Source organism: Erpetoichthys calabaricus, chromosome 17, assembly GCF_900747795.2.
Source record: "Erpetoichthys calabaricus chromosome 17, fErpCal1.3, whole genome shotgun sequence".
Classification (NCBI taxonomy): Eukaryota; Metazoa; Chordata; class Cladistia; order Polypteriformes; family Polypteridae; genus Erpetoichthys; species Erpetoichthys calabaricus.
This window is the reverse complement of record NC_041410.2, coordinates 4,090,344-4,105,784: the sequence shown is the minus strand read 5'-3', so window position 1 is coordinate 4,105,784 and position 15,441 is coordinate 4,090,344. Positions and strand designations below refer to the sequence as shown.

The window sequence follows — 15,441 nt, the reverse complement described above, 5'->3', positions numbered from 1 at the left end:
TTCCACCTTACTATTTACATTCTCCTCGCTATTATAGTTGGCACTATAAACGGACTGATTGGTTAGAATGTTTGTAAGTTTTAAAGTTGCTGATGAGTCAAAGAAGCGTTTTTTAACAATATGCTTCTCATGAGTGTTTTCTATCATTATTTCTATATTAAAAAGTAGAAGAAAATGGTCTGAAAGACCCGTATCAATGACCTGCTTTATATCAACTTTTAGTCCTTTAGTAATTACTAAGTCTAACGTATGACCTGCTTTATGTGTAGGCTGATTAACGAGCTGTCTCAAATCAAAAGAGTCCATGAGGTTCATAAATTCTTTTACTTTTTGGTCACATTGATTATCTACATGAAAATTAAAGTCGCCGACTATTAAGAGTGCGTCATAGTTCGTAATTAAGATTGACATCAAGTCAGAGAATTCCTCAAAGAAAGACGCGTTGAATTTAGGAGGTCTATACACGGATAATACTAGAACGTGAGAATCTCCCTGAATAACAATGGCGAGATACTCAAAAGACTTGAATTTACCAAAACTGATATTTTTACATTTTAACCTGCTAGAGTAAATGTTTGCTAGCCCTCCACCTCTCTTTCCTTGGCGATCAGCACGAGTAAAACTGTAATCCGGAGGCGCAGATTTGATTAAAACAGCTGCGCCATCTGAGCTAAGCCATGTTTCACTTAGTGCAATAAAATCTATTTTTTTTTCACAAATAATGTCGTTGATAAAAAACATCTTGTTAGTTAAAGCTCTAATATTTAATAGTGCCATATTCAATGTTTCGGAGGAGCAGAGATGAATACTATGTGCGTTATTGATATAGGGAACCGGAATTAAGTTATTTTTATTAGCGCCGCTCTGTGTGTATTTTTTGTTTAATCTATGATCTGTTTTTACAGTTTTAATACATTGTTCATCTAAAGTAGTAACTTTAATTAAATTATTGGCGTTTATGCCGTATTGCCTAGATTTTCTATGTGCATTAAGATTGGTTATTACAGTATTTATGTTGCGCACTTTTATGGAAGATTTTTTTAAACAATTATCATGACCAAACACAGGAGTGGCATTTCGGAAGGGGTTAAAAGCAGAGATAGATAGTCAAGATAAACTAATTACCTTCGATATGTTTTCGGAGAGGACCCGGGCGCCGAAGCTGTTCGGATGCAGGCCATCTCGCTTGAAGAAACGCGGTCTTTCCCAAAAGAGGTCCCAGTTGTTAATGAACCCGATGTCTTGATTCTTGCAGAAGCCCTGCAGCCAGTTGTTTAAACCAAGCAGACGACTGTAATACTCGTTTGATCGTCTGACGAGAGGGAGTGGACCCGAGATGAATATCTTTGCCGATGGGGTCCTCTCCTTTGTGTCTTTAATTAATGCAGTGAAGTCTGCCTTGAGGATCTCCGACTGTCGGTGCCTTATGTCGTTTACGCCAGCATGTATAACAACGGCTCCAACTGCCCTGTTCTTGTAGATCGCCGGTGCACGTCTCGTCACATCTCGGACACGAGCACCGGGAAAACAAGAAACAAAAGATTTTCTATTAGGGCAAGTGATATTGAGGTTCCTAACAATAGAATCACCTACCACAATTACATCACCAGGAGCTGAAGGCGGAGCTGGGGACTTGAGCTTCATATACACAAAGCATACAATTATTTAACTTCAAATCTGTAATCAAGCACATCTCATTTAAAATTGTCCAAAATGTTTCCAAAGTGAGATTTTTGCGGGAATGTCTCATTGAGCAAGAGGCTGCAATGGTTCCTTGCTCTGTTAAGGGATTTTTGGGCATTTAGAACTTTTAAAACCAGCTTTCCTGTTTTAGGACTGCGTAGGCCACATCCTGCAGGTAGGCAGCTGGGGGACTAGTTGGCTTGTGGTAAGCCTTTTCTGGACAGACTAATGAAGTTCCTGTTCTGCTACATGCAGCTTTTTGTACGTCCCAAACCCTTCGCCACATCTGCATCCTCAACTCACAACAGATGCCACACAGACACAAGAATTCAGTTGAGGCAGCATGCATTAATCTCCATGGGTTTAACTGTTTGAAACACATCTGAGAATGATTTTTATGTATTTTATTTGTACTGTTAATTAATTATGCAATGCCAACAACAGGTCACATGACTCTGATTTTCACATCTGTAACTGTCATGAACTGGGAGTCCCAAAAGCACACAAATCCCATAAACGCTTCCAAAATTGCCCACTAGAGGGGACTGCCATTAAAACCCTGACTAGAAACAATAACGGCCTTAAAGAATCTTAAGAAAATGAAATATTTATTTTTTTAACAAAAATTGCTCAGTAGCCGAAGAAGCTCCGGGGAGCACAAAAGGAATTTCCTAAAGGCAAGGCAAACACAGTCCCAATGCAAAATACAAAACAAAAGTCAAAAACAGACCTGAATGTGCTCCTCGAAACTATGAGCTTGTCAAATCCCCGTGTTTTAGTCAAAATCCCCCAAACCTCACTCCCATCCACCTTGGCTCCTCTCTCATGTTTCCAGGTTTCTACACACAAAGACAGGGATGACAATTTTGCACAACGCAACAGCAATGATCCTTCATTTTTGATTTCTTTTCATTGTTTTCATAGGCCTACAAATTCAAAGATGGCATTTTATTTGTTCATGGCTGTCTAACATTTTTTTTTTATTTAATTGTCCATATACAGTATGGGCCACATTCAGGACTATAATCTATAGATATCTGTTATGTTTCATCCAGGGTTCCAATGCTGTTTTTATGTTTATTTTGTTCATACATTAACAGTGTTGATTATTTAGTTTATGTCAGTGTGTATTCTGTTACACTCCTTGTGTTTTGGGCCACCTGTCTATCGTCACAATGGCCTGCCCTCAGCCCTATATAAAGGTTGAAGAAAACTCAGTGCCTTGCGGATCATTGAATGCACTTGTGTTGTAAGTTCTCCTGCAGGATGAAATCAGGGCCCCCCTGTATCCAGCAGAGGGTGCTAGCTCCCTTGTTGGAATTAACTCTTTTTTAATGGCGGCATGTTACATAACCCGAAACTATACAGATACAGTGGTACCTCAATATACGTCCTTAATCTGTTCCAGATCCTTGGACTTGTACCAAACATGACTTATACCAAACAAATTTTTCCCTTAAAAAATAAAGGGAAAATGATTAATCCGTTCCCATGAAAAAAATCCTATTGTTATTGGCATATTATACATTGATGGGGTTGTATAATTATTTAAACACTGCTTAATACATAAATACAAAAGTAATTAGATGAAATAAATGAAAATTTAACCTCACTTTACCTTGCTGAGAAGAGCAGAGTGCCTGCTAAGACTGCTCTTTCCCAGACTTTTAACCTCCTTTATCTTCCTCTTTTCCTCGATCCATCCATCTATCCTGGTGCCAACCTGTATGTATACATCCACCCGCGTCTCCGTGGGCGCAGTGTCTTAATCACATGCCGTAGGAAGCCAATGAAGCAATTGAGAACGATCACACCCACACATGCAGGTGCAACTCACTCCAACTACCTCATTAACTCCCCGCGGTTGTGCAATCGCACCCACGGAGAACGACACAGCTATACGGATTTAAAACCTGGCCCTTTTTTTTGAAGCCGCACACCCGCTATACCACAGGCAGTCTTGGCTTTGTCTCGAGAGAGGTAAACAAGGGTAGCATGCAGTGTTCTAGCACACGGGTTGTATTCCAAGCAAAATTTTTCACGTCCAAACAGGACTTATACCAAGTTGGACTTATTCCAAAGCAGACTTATACCGAGGTACCACTGTATAATATAAAAAGGTGATACCCCTCCCTTAGTGATACAGCGGTAAGAAATCACATAGGAGAAATAACAGCTTTCTTTAATGGTGGTTTTCACAGCATAACTGATGAAGGACACCATGACAAGAACCCAGTTCGGGAGTAGGGGCCCCGATGTATAGAGTGCCATTTTCGTTGCTGCATTGGAAGGACTTTCCAGATCGGAGGACGTTATCTCCCATCTGTCTGTTGGCTTCAAAAGGTGTGCCGGGCAATGTTCCAAGGCTTTATACTCTTTCTTCATGTGCAGGCCCCCACTTCAGTGAATCATGTCATTCCAAACAAAGGGGATACAGTTTCATGCTGACTTTGACACACAAATAGTATACAATGGTCATCAGTCTGACTGCCCATTTCGCAGTTGTCCCTGTGCTAAATGTGTCCACTGTGCATGAGAGTAGAAAGAAAAGTAGATTTATAAAATATTTCTGTACAGAGCACAGTGACATATTAAACATATACACTTATTACCCCCACACAACCCCAATGTACTGTTTTATGCACTGTACGCCCCTGGGACTTGAGACAAGTCAGCAATGAAATGAGCCAATGTAAACTTCAAGAGGATACAAAGACATGCGATTGATCATCAATGAATTGAGCCTCTCCAATTTTAAAATCGGCTTATGGCTTGCTCACCCAGATATTTCCAAGTACTACCCCACCACACTTTCCAATTTCTAGCTTTGCCGGGGTTCTCTTGTAATTATTCTGAATGTGCATTTTGTGACTTCCTCGATATTTTGAGCCTTTGCCCTGTTTTTCAACTTCGCCTTATGGATTGTGTATCGGGACTTGTTTGTCTTGGATTGCCTTTGCTTTGTCAGGCAACTCATGCTGTGCCTCTTCAGAGCTTTATACTCCAAGAGCTTTTTTTGCATAACTAAATCTTATTTATGAGATTCTTTGTTGCCCTCTTTAATTAGACTGGGTCCCTCTAGTGGGCATTTTGAGTATTTTGGAGACTTTGTTTGGGAACTCTTTAGTTTGTAAGATCATTTGAATTTGGAGTGCTTGCAAACATTAAACTCGGCAGTCAGAGAACAAAAATTATGGATATGAGCCAAAAATTAGAATTGAGTCGCATTTAGCCGCAGTGTGAAATGAGCCTGAAGCCAACCAGCCGCCCTCACACTTGTTAGAAGAGCAGATATCTCTGTACTTCTTGAGGACACTGTATACTGAATTAAAAGATAAATTTGCAAAAAGTTTTGGGAACATTTTAATGAAAGCAATACAGTAATCCCTCCTCCATCGCGGGGGTTGCGTTCCAGAGCCACCCGCGAAGTAGGAAAATCCGCGAAGTAGAAACCATACGTTTATATGGTTATTTTTAGAATGTCATGCTTGGGTCACAGATTTGCGCAGAAACACAGGAGGTTGTAGAGAGACAGGAACGTTATTCAAACACTGCAAACAAACATTTGTCTCTTTTTCAAAAGTTTAAACTGTGCTCCATGACAAGACAGAGATGACAGTTCTGTCTCACAATTAAAAGAATGCAAACATATCTTCCTTTTCAAAGGAGTGCAAAGCAAGCAGTCAAAAAAAAAATCAATACGGCTTTTAAGTATGCGAAGCACCGCCGGTACAAAGCTGTTGAAGGCGGCAGCTCACACCCCCTCTGTCAGGAGCAGGAAGAGAGAGAGAGAGAGAGAGAGAGACAGATAAAAAAAATCAATACGTGCCCTTTGAGCTTTTAAGTATGCGAAGCTCCGTGCAGCCTGTCCTTCAGGAAGCAGCTGCACACAGCCCCCCTGCTCACACCCCCCTACGTCAGCGCAAGAGAGAGAGAGAGAGAGAGAGAGAGAGAAAGTTAGCTGGATAGCTTTTCAGCCATCTGCCAATAGCGTCCCTTGTATGAAATCAACTGGGCAAACCAACTGAGGAAGCATGTACCAGAAATTAAAAGACCTATTGTCCGCAGAAACCCGCGAAGCAGCGAAAAATCCGCGATATATATTTAAATATGCTTACATATAAAATCCGCGATGGAGTGAAGCCGCGAAAGGCGAAGCGCGATATAGCGAGGGATCACTGTATTTTAGTGTCTTCTAATCACCCTGGAGAATCAGCTTTAGGGGCCAGAAGAACTGGAGGAAATTTCTACTACTTACACACAAGATTAATCAATTAAAAATAAATAAAATGTGGCAACATGATGTGGAGATACAGATGCTGCAAAGCTACCTATAGGGTGATGAAGATAATTTGTTAGAAGGAGTTGAAAATGGGAAGTGTGGTGGCATAGTGGAAAGCCTTAGAGAGCCTTGGGTTGAAATCTGGTGCCCCACAGCCGTCCTTATGGAGTTTCTGCTGAGGTCTGTTGGGGTCTTTCTTCCATATCCCAAACACATGCACATTAAATCGGTTACTCTGAATTGACCCCTGGTGTCTAAGCAGATATGATCAGCAGGAGTTCCTAATAATTTGTTCAGTCTGCATTTGTCTATTATCCCAGGACTGTGACATTTTACAGCATTATGCTACAACGCCATCTTGTTTTGCATATGGGTGCCACCATTTTCTGAGCCTTGTTGTCACAACTCGGATCCCAGTTGTTGGGATGTGTGGTTGTGGCAGTCAGAACATCTAATATCAACATGACAGATTAAAAGTTTGGCTTCCTCAAAGTCTGTAGATAAACCGAGTTCGCGTGCGATTCTTTGGTTGGCTTTAGAACTCTCCTCTAGTTTTTGGTTCCTCGATTTCTGATTAGCGGTTAAAACTTGACGACTTATCAGCTAGACTCTTGGGTCTGATTTTGGCTCGTTACCCGACTAGGTTTCATCTCCTGATCCTTATCATTAAAAGCCTTTACTGACTCACTCCAAGTCAGTACATTATCCACTGAAATCCCACCATGCACCCAATTCTACCTGAAAGGTTCCATCTTGAATTTGATTACACAGGATCGAGAATACTATTTGTTATTAGTAAGGGTAAGAAGAGAGCGATCAACATCACCATGGCCACCGTTTATCATCAATTCTCTCCCCTACCACAGGCCTCTCAGGCTATCTGGATGTTACTTTGATGCCACCTTGCCCTTTCAAGGCCATCAATACTATTGAAGAAAGCTACAGCCCCATGATTTTAAAGCCTAATATGTGCTTTATCACATTATTACTGCAATCCTTTATTTTATGGCCTTTCACAAACACATCTGTGTAAACTGCAGTATTAGTCAAACTCATCAGCCAGAGTCACGCAGGGGCAGAGGACTAGGCGATTTCTGAGTTACACCCACATCGGCTACTCTGAGCTCACTATTTCCCCTTTAAAAGTTTACTACTCACACAAAAGTATTTTAATGAAGTAACCCACCCAACCACATTCAGCCCACCAAGTCGATTTTTATTCTTAGAACACCCATGAATTTTTAGAACTGTATTTTAGGACAGTGTTCTCAACCTGGGGGTTGCATCCCAAATATGGGTCACTTCACTTTCACTTCAGCCCCCAGTCAAACAGACATGATCCTGCATACTGGGGAACTGAAACCACTTACCCAAGACCAGTTACGAGTAGATGACAAACTGTTAAACACTGCATGCTTCATTAAGAAAGAGCCAACAAAGATGGACAAGTTCCTCAAAGGTCCCATAGCATCACCTACTCTGAACTCTTCCAATTCCCTATCAGCCTCTCAAAGATCAATCCCAAAAACCTGAACCAAACCGGAATGCTAAAAGAATGTACAAGTCAGATTGTCAGAGGCATTCATTTACTTTTGTCGTACGGAATGGCAACCAGTGGCCATTGTGCGTCATCTGTGGTGTCTTACCACAAAACTAGATCATGAAGTCTTCCAACTATAAAGACAGTGGAAAACAAAGAATGAAAACCTTAAGGCTTCACAAGCCAGCAGGCACTCGGGGCATCGTCTCATTGCACATTGTACTGTGAAATACAATGATAATACTAATAAAATCTTTACATTTCCATAGCGCTTTTCTCACTACTCAAAGTGCTTTACATAGTGAGCGGGGAGCCACTTCATCCACCTGGATGACGAGATGGCAGCCATTTTGCTAATCACACACGAGCTATTAGGTAAGTGGTGAGACAGAGAGAGATAGCCAATGAGAGGCAGGCAATGATTAAGGGGGCCAGAATGACCAGGCCTTGGTGTGACATCGGGATAAACTGAGGGATGCTCATGGATCTTTTAGATAGATACTTTATTAAATCCCAAGAGGAAATTCACATACTCCAGCAGCACCTTACTGATATAAAAAAACAATATTAAAGATTGATAATGTAGGTAAAAACAGACCATATCTTTGTATAATGTTAACGTTTACCCCCCTGGGTGGAATTGAAGAATCGCATAGTTTAGGGGAGGAACGATCTTCTCAGTCTATCAGTGGAGCAGGACGGTGACAGCAGTCTGTCACTGAAGCTGCTCCTCTGTCTGGAGATGATCCTGTTCAGTGGATGCAGTGGATTCTCCATGATTGACAGGAGTCTGCTCAGCGCTCGTCGCTCTGCCACAGATGTCAAACTGTCCCGCTCCATGCCAACAATAGAGCCTCCCTTCCTCACCAGTTTGTCCAGGCGTGAGGTGTCCTTTATGTTGCCTCCCCAGCACACCACCGTGTAGAAGAGGGCGCTCACCACAACCATCTGATAGAACATCTGCAGCATCTTATTGCAGATGTTGAAGGACACCAGCCTTCTAAGGAAGTATAACCGGCTCTGTCCTTTCTTACACAGAGCATCAGTGTTGCCAGTCCAGTCCAATTTATCATCCAGCTGCACTCCCAGGTATTTATAGGTCTGCACCATCAGCAAACAGTCACCTCTGATGATCACGGGGTCCATGAGGGGTCTGGGTTTCCTAAAATCCACCACCAACTCCTTGGTTTTGCTGGTGTTCAGGTGTAGGTGGTTTGACTCGCACCATTTGACAAAGTCCTTGATTAGGTCCCTATACTCCTCCTCCTGCCCACTCCTGATGCAGCCCACGATAGCAGTGTCATCAGTGAACGTTTGCATGTGGCAGGACTCCGAGTTGTAATGGAAGTCTGATGTATATAGGGTGAACAGGACCGGAGAAAGTGCAGTCCCCTGTGGTGCTCCTGTGTTGCTGACCACAACGTCAGATGTGCAGTTCCCAAGACGCACATACTGAGGTCTGTCTTTAGGATAGTCCACGATCCACGTCACCAGGTATGAATCTAATCCCATCTGTCAGCTTGTCCCTAAGGAGCAGAGGTTGGATTGTGTTGAAGGCGCTAGAGAAGTTTAGAAACAATTCTTACAGCACCACTGCCTCTGTCCAAGTGGAAGAGGGATCGATGTAGCATATAGATGATGGCATCCTCCGCTCCCACCTTCTCCTGATACGCAAACTGCAGAGGGTCGAGGGTGTGTTGAACCTGTGGTTTCAGGTGGTGAAGCAGCAGCCTCTCCATGGTCTTCATCACATGTGATGTCAGAGCAACAGGCCGGAAGTCATTCAGCTCACTAGGACGTGATAACTTTTATAACCACACAGAGTCAGAACCTCGGTTTTAAAGGATGGCGCTACTTTTACAGCACATTCAGACCACAAGGTAAGTGCCCCCTGCTTGTCTCACCAACACATCCCAAGCATTTCCTGGTTGGTCTCCCATTCGAGTACTGGCCAGGCCCAAACATGCTTAGCTTCAAGTGGATGACCTGCTCTGAAGTGCATGTGGTATGGCTGCTGGATAAAATAGGAAAGAACACACAACTGCAGAACAGTTTGTCCTGGCTTGTGCAATAAATACATATTTGTCTATATTCTAGACGAGGCAGCCATCAGCAAACTGAAACACATTCCTCCCAGCATCCTCTTCACTTAACCCAGATTTTAACAAACTTGTGAAAATCAGACATACGTATTAAAATGACCGATGGTCACTAAATCTGATACAGTATTAAACATCTGTGTGTAGGGTTATTTTTGGAGGAATGCCGTGCGTATTTTATCTACTGTATATTTAAATGTTGAATATGTACAGTATTTACTTTTATTTGTTAATGTGTGTCACTAAAAACTGCTACAAGCTGCACTGCTTGTCACTTCCATCACAGATATGTGGTTCTCTGTATATGTCATTTCTTCCTTTGTGAAATGCAACTTATTGTAATATTTGGAAGTGTCACTCTTCTATTTTTAATTCTATGTTGTAAAAGGGACGACTTTATGGATAAATAGACGTTATAAAACTGTACATTTGGGGGCAGCACCAGATCAACAGTTGGTTCCCACCTTTTCCCTGGTGAAGCGGAGATTAGCACCAACTCCTTACAATTTGGAATTGGAATAAGCAGTTTTGCAAATTAATTTTGGATTCCAATACTTGGTTCTTTTTTGTTTACCAAAAATCATGTAATGAAAAAGGAAATAAAAAAAGACTGATAAGCAGACGTTTTAAAATTGTTTTTTGTAGGCTAGAGTTGGATCCTGCCTTGTGCCTGATGCAACCAAGTAACAGAAAAAAGAAGGCTGGGAAAATGGATGGAGTGATGGACAGAACTGCAGTTGACGCCATCCCCTTTTGTTCAGATTCTTTTACTGGAACAGAAATTACAAAAATGAGGAACTCCAAGTGTTTGCCACTTGCCTGCTGCACTTTGATTAGGAACAGAAGGAGTTAACAGATGAGTGTTCCTCGTCCCCGCCCCTCCCTCCCTCTCTCTCTCTCTCTCTCTCTCTCTCTCCATTCACTAAATGACAGAAGTAAAGGGACCTGCCGTCAAGTCACATGTGGGTCTGACGCCGTAAGATTTTTGGCTCCTTTCTTCTTCTCACAGCCACAACCAAAGTTGGGACAGTAAGTGGAGTGTCATGGATTTAAGCGGAGAGTGCAGGGCTTGGTGACAGGAAGACCACCGTGGGAGCAGCAGCTTGCATCGTGCAGTTAAACATTTGCTGTCCGCTCATTGTGAGGTAAGCAAGTTAATCAGCTTCATAGGCGTCTTCAGTCTGTGTGTGATAAATCATTTAATTGCCTGAATTGCAACACATATCTGAAAGTACTGGAGTCTAATTTCCAACATTTATCATTATTAAACCAAATAAAAATAATCTGATCCTAAAAACAAGTTAATTGATGGCTGAGAAATGCTTTATCAAGAAGAGCCAATCTCTTCTTATTAAAAATCAATTCAGTTTAAATTCTAGTATGAATTACTATATTGGTGTTTTATCAAGTTCCAGACTCATTTGTTATCATTTTCTACTTAAAACAAGGTTTTAATTTGGGGAGCAGTAGAGAGGAAAAAAAATAAAATCAGTTTGTCAGTGTAGTTAGGCTGCAAGTGGGCTGGGAGGCAGGAGTAACAAGAACAACAAGAGGAGCTCACTTACCAATCGCAAGTTTCTATTATTTCCTCCGTTTTTGACATTGCGGGGTCGTAACGTAGGCAGCTATCCAGTGTTGGGAAGACATCAACTTTCACCCGCAGCTGGTCAACTCCGAGTCAGCAGTTGACAAACACAACATAACTGTGGGAGAAAATCCATGCAAAACTGGAGAGAATTTGTACAAAGGTCCGAATCAAGCAGAGGAGCTTCAAGGCAGCGGCAGCCTAAGCACTGTGCCACTATCCACCCCTGCGCCACCTTTACTTGTTGTAAGGATTTTGTTCTCACTTCTAACACCAATACCCAAATGAAGTACGTTTTTAATTATAGCTGAATTATTTATGTACTGCAGGAAAGACATGCAGGTTAGGTGAACTAGCATTGCTAAAATGGCCCCCTGTGTGTGTGTGTGTGGTTCACCCTGTGACAGACTGGTGCCTGGGTGGTATACCTGTGTTGCACCTTAAGATTGCCTGGATAGCCTCCAGTGGCTCCGCAACCTCGCCATGGATAAGTGGGTTAGGAGGACCGGTGGGTTGGTTTGTGGTTTATAGGCTTAAGTGCTGGACTGCAGACCTCAGGGATACAGGTTCCACTCTTGGCATTTCCGCCATGTGTCACATAACTAAAGACTACCCCAATGACAGAAATATGTGGTAATCAGAAAGGTGTGTGGCAACTGGGGGGAAAAAAAAAGGAAAGAAGGCAGTAAAAACGCAGCATGGTATTGTGGCAAAGATAACAAAATTGAATTCATAGGATTGCTAGTAAAATCCTGTGTCTGCCATTCAGTGTGCCCCTGAACAAGCCACGTAGTGCATAGGGCACAGGCAGGTTATGTAACATATAAACAAAAATATGATAGGATAAAAAAGGGTGGGGGGTTTCAGCCAAATGAAAGAAAGCGTTTAAAAACAAACAAATAAATAAAAGCACAGAGAGATGTCATGCACCTTCCACAAGTTAAAGCTGTTAATTCCTTGTTGCTTTTCCACAAGACCAACCCCGTTCCACCACACAGTAAGCACTTCAGGCTTTTGGCGTAATGTTTCATCATATTTGTCCACTGCTGCTTCATTTTGGACTTCCCAATACACCGCGCCTTGGACTTCATTGAGAGTCACACAAAGACAAACGCAGTGTCAACAACTCCTTTATCTTGGCCTTCTCTGGGCTCTTTTGTTGATTATCTCCTAATACATGGTGCCTACATGTTCTAAATTCAAATTTATGTTCGTTATTAAATTACTGGACTTGACCCTTGTATTTGAGGACTGGAGGTCCACATGTTCCACTAGTAGTTAACAATAAATCAATTCAACGGAGTTTATTTTTACATAGTGCTCCACTCAGAGTAAAGGTGCACAGTGTTAGGAGAAGCTCATAGGTAGATGGAAATACAAAATTTGACTAATTATATAAGGAACGCATGTACGGCCAAATATTAGTTGAAAAACACATGAAAACAAAGACGTTTGGATAGTAATGTCATCAATTTCAGGCCTGCTTAAATCATACTCAGAGTCTTGGGAGCTGAAACTTAACCTGGCAGCAACAGACTTAAGGCACAGGTTTCTTGTAGAGTGGTGACCCATCTATAGCATGGCTTTGTCACACAACAACAAAATGAAATTACCAACTAACCTAACACACCTAACCTAACATGCACATCTTTGAAATAGTGGGCGCACTACCAGAACATCGGGAGGAAAAATTCACGCAGACTACGGCAAAAAAAACATGCAGATGCAATACTGACAATGACAGAGGGCAGGATTCAAATGTAGGACGCTGGATCCATGAGGCAGAGGCTCTAACCATTGTGCCGCTGTGCTGAGTCGATGTGTTCTCGTGCGTGGGCTTACTTGCATTTGCTGTTGTTTTCTCTCTCCCTAACTGCACCTTCTTTAAAATAAATACTAAAGAAGCTGATCCCCTGCCACAGTGTTTCATCCAGTCGGCCGGCTGTTAGATCACCTTCATCATTCTTGGAGGAAAAATGTTTTTCTTCCTAACCTTTTTCTTTAAATAGAGTGTGTGTGTCACTTTCCCAAGATTTAAGCTGAAGGAGGACAGACGTCCTGCAGCTTTCCATTACCGCTTTAAAGAGTGGTGCAGTAGAGTAAGATCCGGGTGGGGAAACCAACCGCTGTGAGTCTTCTTTCAACTTTATTCCGAGGAAAAATCATTTAAAGCCAAAGTTCGCTGAATAAATAAAAAAGTTGGAGGGCTCATAGTCCTCCCCCCCCCCACAACTCCATGTAGAGAGGACAGAGCTCCCTAGTGAGCAATCTAGCAATGCCACTTTATGATTCAACAATCAATGGGGAGACCTTTGACACATTTCAAAATTCCAAGAAAAGCAGCACTTGGAAATCTCTGCATCTTTACTAAAATGACTGAACTATGGCTGGGATTTTAAAATCACTTTTTATGAAAATTTGACTCAATGAATAGGAAATACAAGAGAAGTCTTAAGACTAACGACATACAGCTCATCAGTGCCCGTGTGAAGTCTACACATTCCTTGCGTGTTTGCATAGCTTTTTCAACAAAGGGATTCTGGGTTTCATTCCAAAAAAGAGACATGCGAGTTAAGTTGATGTGCAACTCTAAATTATTACTTCATGTCTGAGTGTGCCAAGTGATGAACTGGTGCCCTTTGTCCAGAGCTGGTTCTTGCTTTTCACCCAGTGCTGTCTGGAAAGGCACAGACTCCACATTGGATTAAGAAGGCTTAGCAAGAAATATTATAAGCCACTTGCCTGATTGCCACAACTTGGGTCGTTTTCTCCGTACTGCATCATGCAATCGCTTGAGCACTTTAAGGACGGCGCTTTGCCAAATGATGCAGAGGGCAGTCAAGTACACGCACCGAACGCTCCTCCAGCCTCCATGCTCATATTTATACATCCACACACACACAAAAATTTATCTGAACTGCCATCTGATTATTTGGATGGCTAACTACCAGGCAACGCGTGTGGTTGGTTGGCCAGGTCCTGAAACATCTGCTACGTCCTCTCAGTTGTGAGAAGCAGAACACAGATATGCGATTCAATATCTGCCAAATAATACAAAGAGTACACAACATGTTTCCCCCTAATTGGGGCACATCGGGTGTACACACCTTTGCTTTCCCTTTTGGGGATCGAACCTCTGACATCAGCGCTGGAGGTGAAGCCTCTGATGTTGCGCCATGGTGGCTGGTTAGCTTACTTGAGAGGGTGAAGATCGGAGTTTCACATTCATTTAGGGTGAAACGTGTTATTTTAAAAAATGAACTCTGTAATAAGCATACACACCTCTGGTAAATCTAAAAACCAATACAGGAGCTGTTAAACTGTTTTGACACAATACAACATCCATGAGTCCAGCTCTCTATTTGCAGACTCTGCTTTACCCATCATGAACAGCTGAAAAGACTCTCCTAACAGCAAAGGGAACCAACCCTGGACAGAATGCCACCATCTAGCTATCCATTGGGTGTACCTGCTGTGCTGCACTCAGGGTTAGGGTCACTGGAACCAACCCTGGATGGGACATTAACAACTAACTCTTCACCCATTACACTGTAAGTGCCCACCATGCCTAATTCAGAATCAGAAGGGCCAGAAGCTATCTCAGCAGCAGTAACCAACCAGCCCATCAGAGGGCGCCGTCACTCACACATCTGCAAATCACTCATAACTGCATGGAGTACCAGATTCTTCCGGCACACAGCTGTATTGGATGTTTTATTTGTCAATAAGACAAAATACATAAAAATAGAATATCTTAGTACTATGGTGATACAATCGATATGTTTACAGAGTCTAAAAATTTGTGACTGGACAGATTGGGGGGGGCGCGCTTGAGTCCAAAGAACATTAAAAATAAAACAGTAAAGAATAAGAGCATGGTAAATAAATTGTAAAAATATTGTAGCATGCTAAGAACTGTTGTAAAAAATGAGAAAGCACGATAACTACATTTTAAAACACTTGAAGCATGATAATAATAGCTATAAAATATACTGACACAGTAAACAGGCTGCCAAACATAGCAACTTGGAAAATAAGTTGCACAAAAAAAAAAAAATATATATAGACTAAATAATTCACAAATGTGTGTGACACGTTTATAACATAATGCAATAAATGTTAACTGAAAAATAAATAACAATTATATAACCAAACAGGAGGGGAAAAAAATATAATCAGTGGATTTTAGAAACAACATTTTGGCAATTCAGTGAATATGAAGTGATAGATGAAGACTGAACTGCTGCAATTG

At 41.8% G+C, this 15,441-nt stretch overlaps 1 protein-coding gene across 1 annotated transcript in view; it reads left to right on the top strand.

Moving 5' to 3' along the window:
- Positions 1 to 10,337: 10,337 nt before the first annotated feature.
- The window catches only part of LOC114667964 (free fatty acid receptor 3-like), a 48,737-nt gene continuing 43,633 nt past the window's right edge, over positions 10,338 to 15,441 (top strand). Inside the window, exon 1 of the mRNA XM_028823518.2 lies at positions 10,338 to 10,749. The gene's annotated coding sequence lies outside the window, so the exon portion shown is untranslated. The remainder of the gene's footprint in view (positions 10,750 to 15,441) is intronic.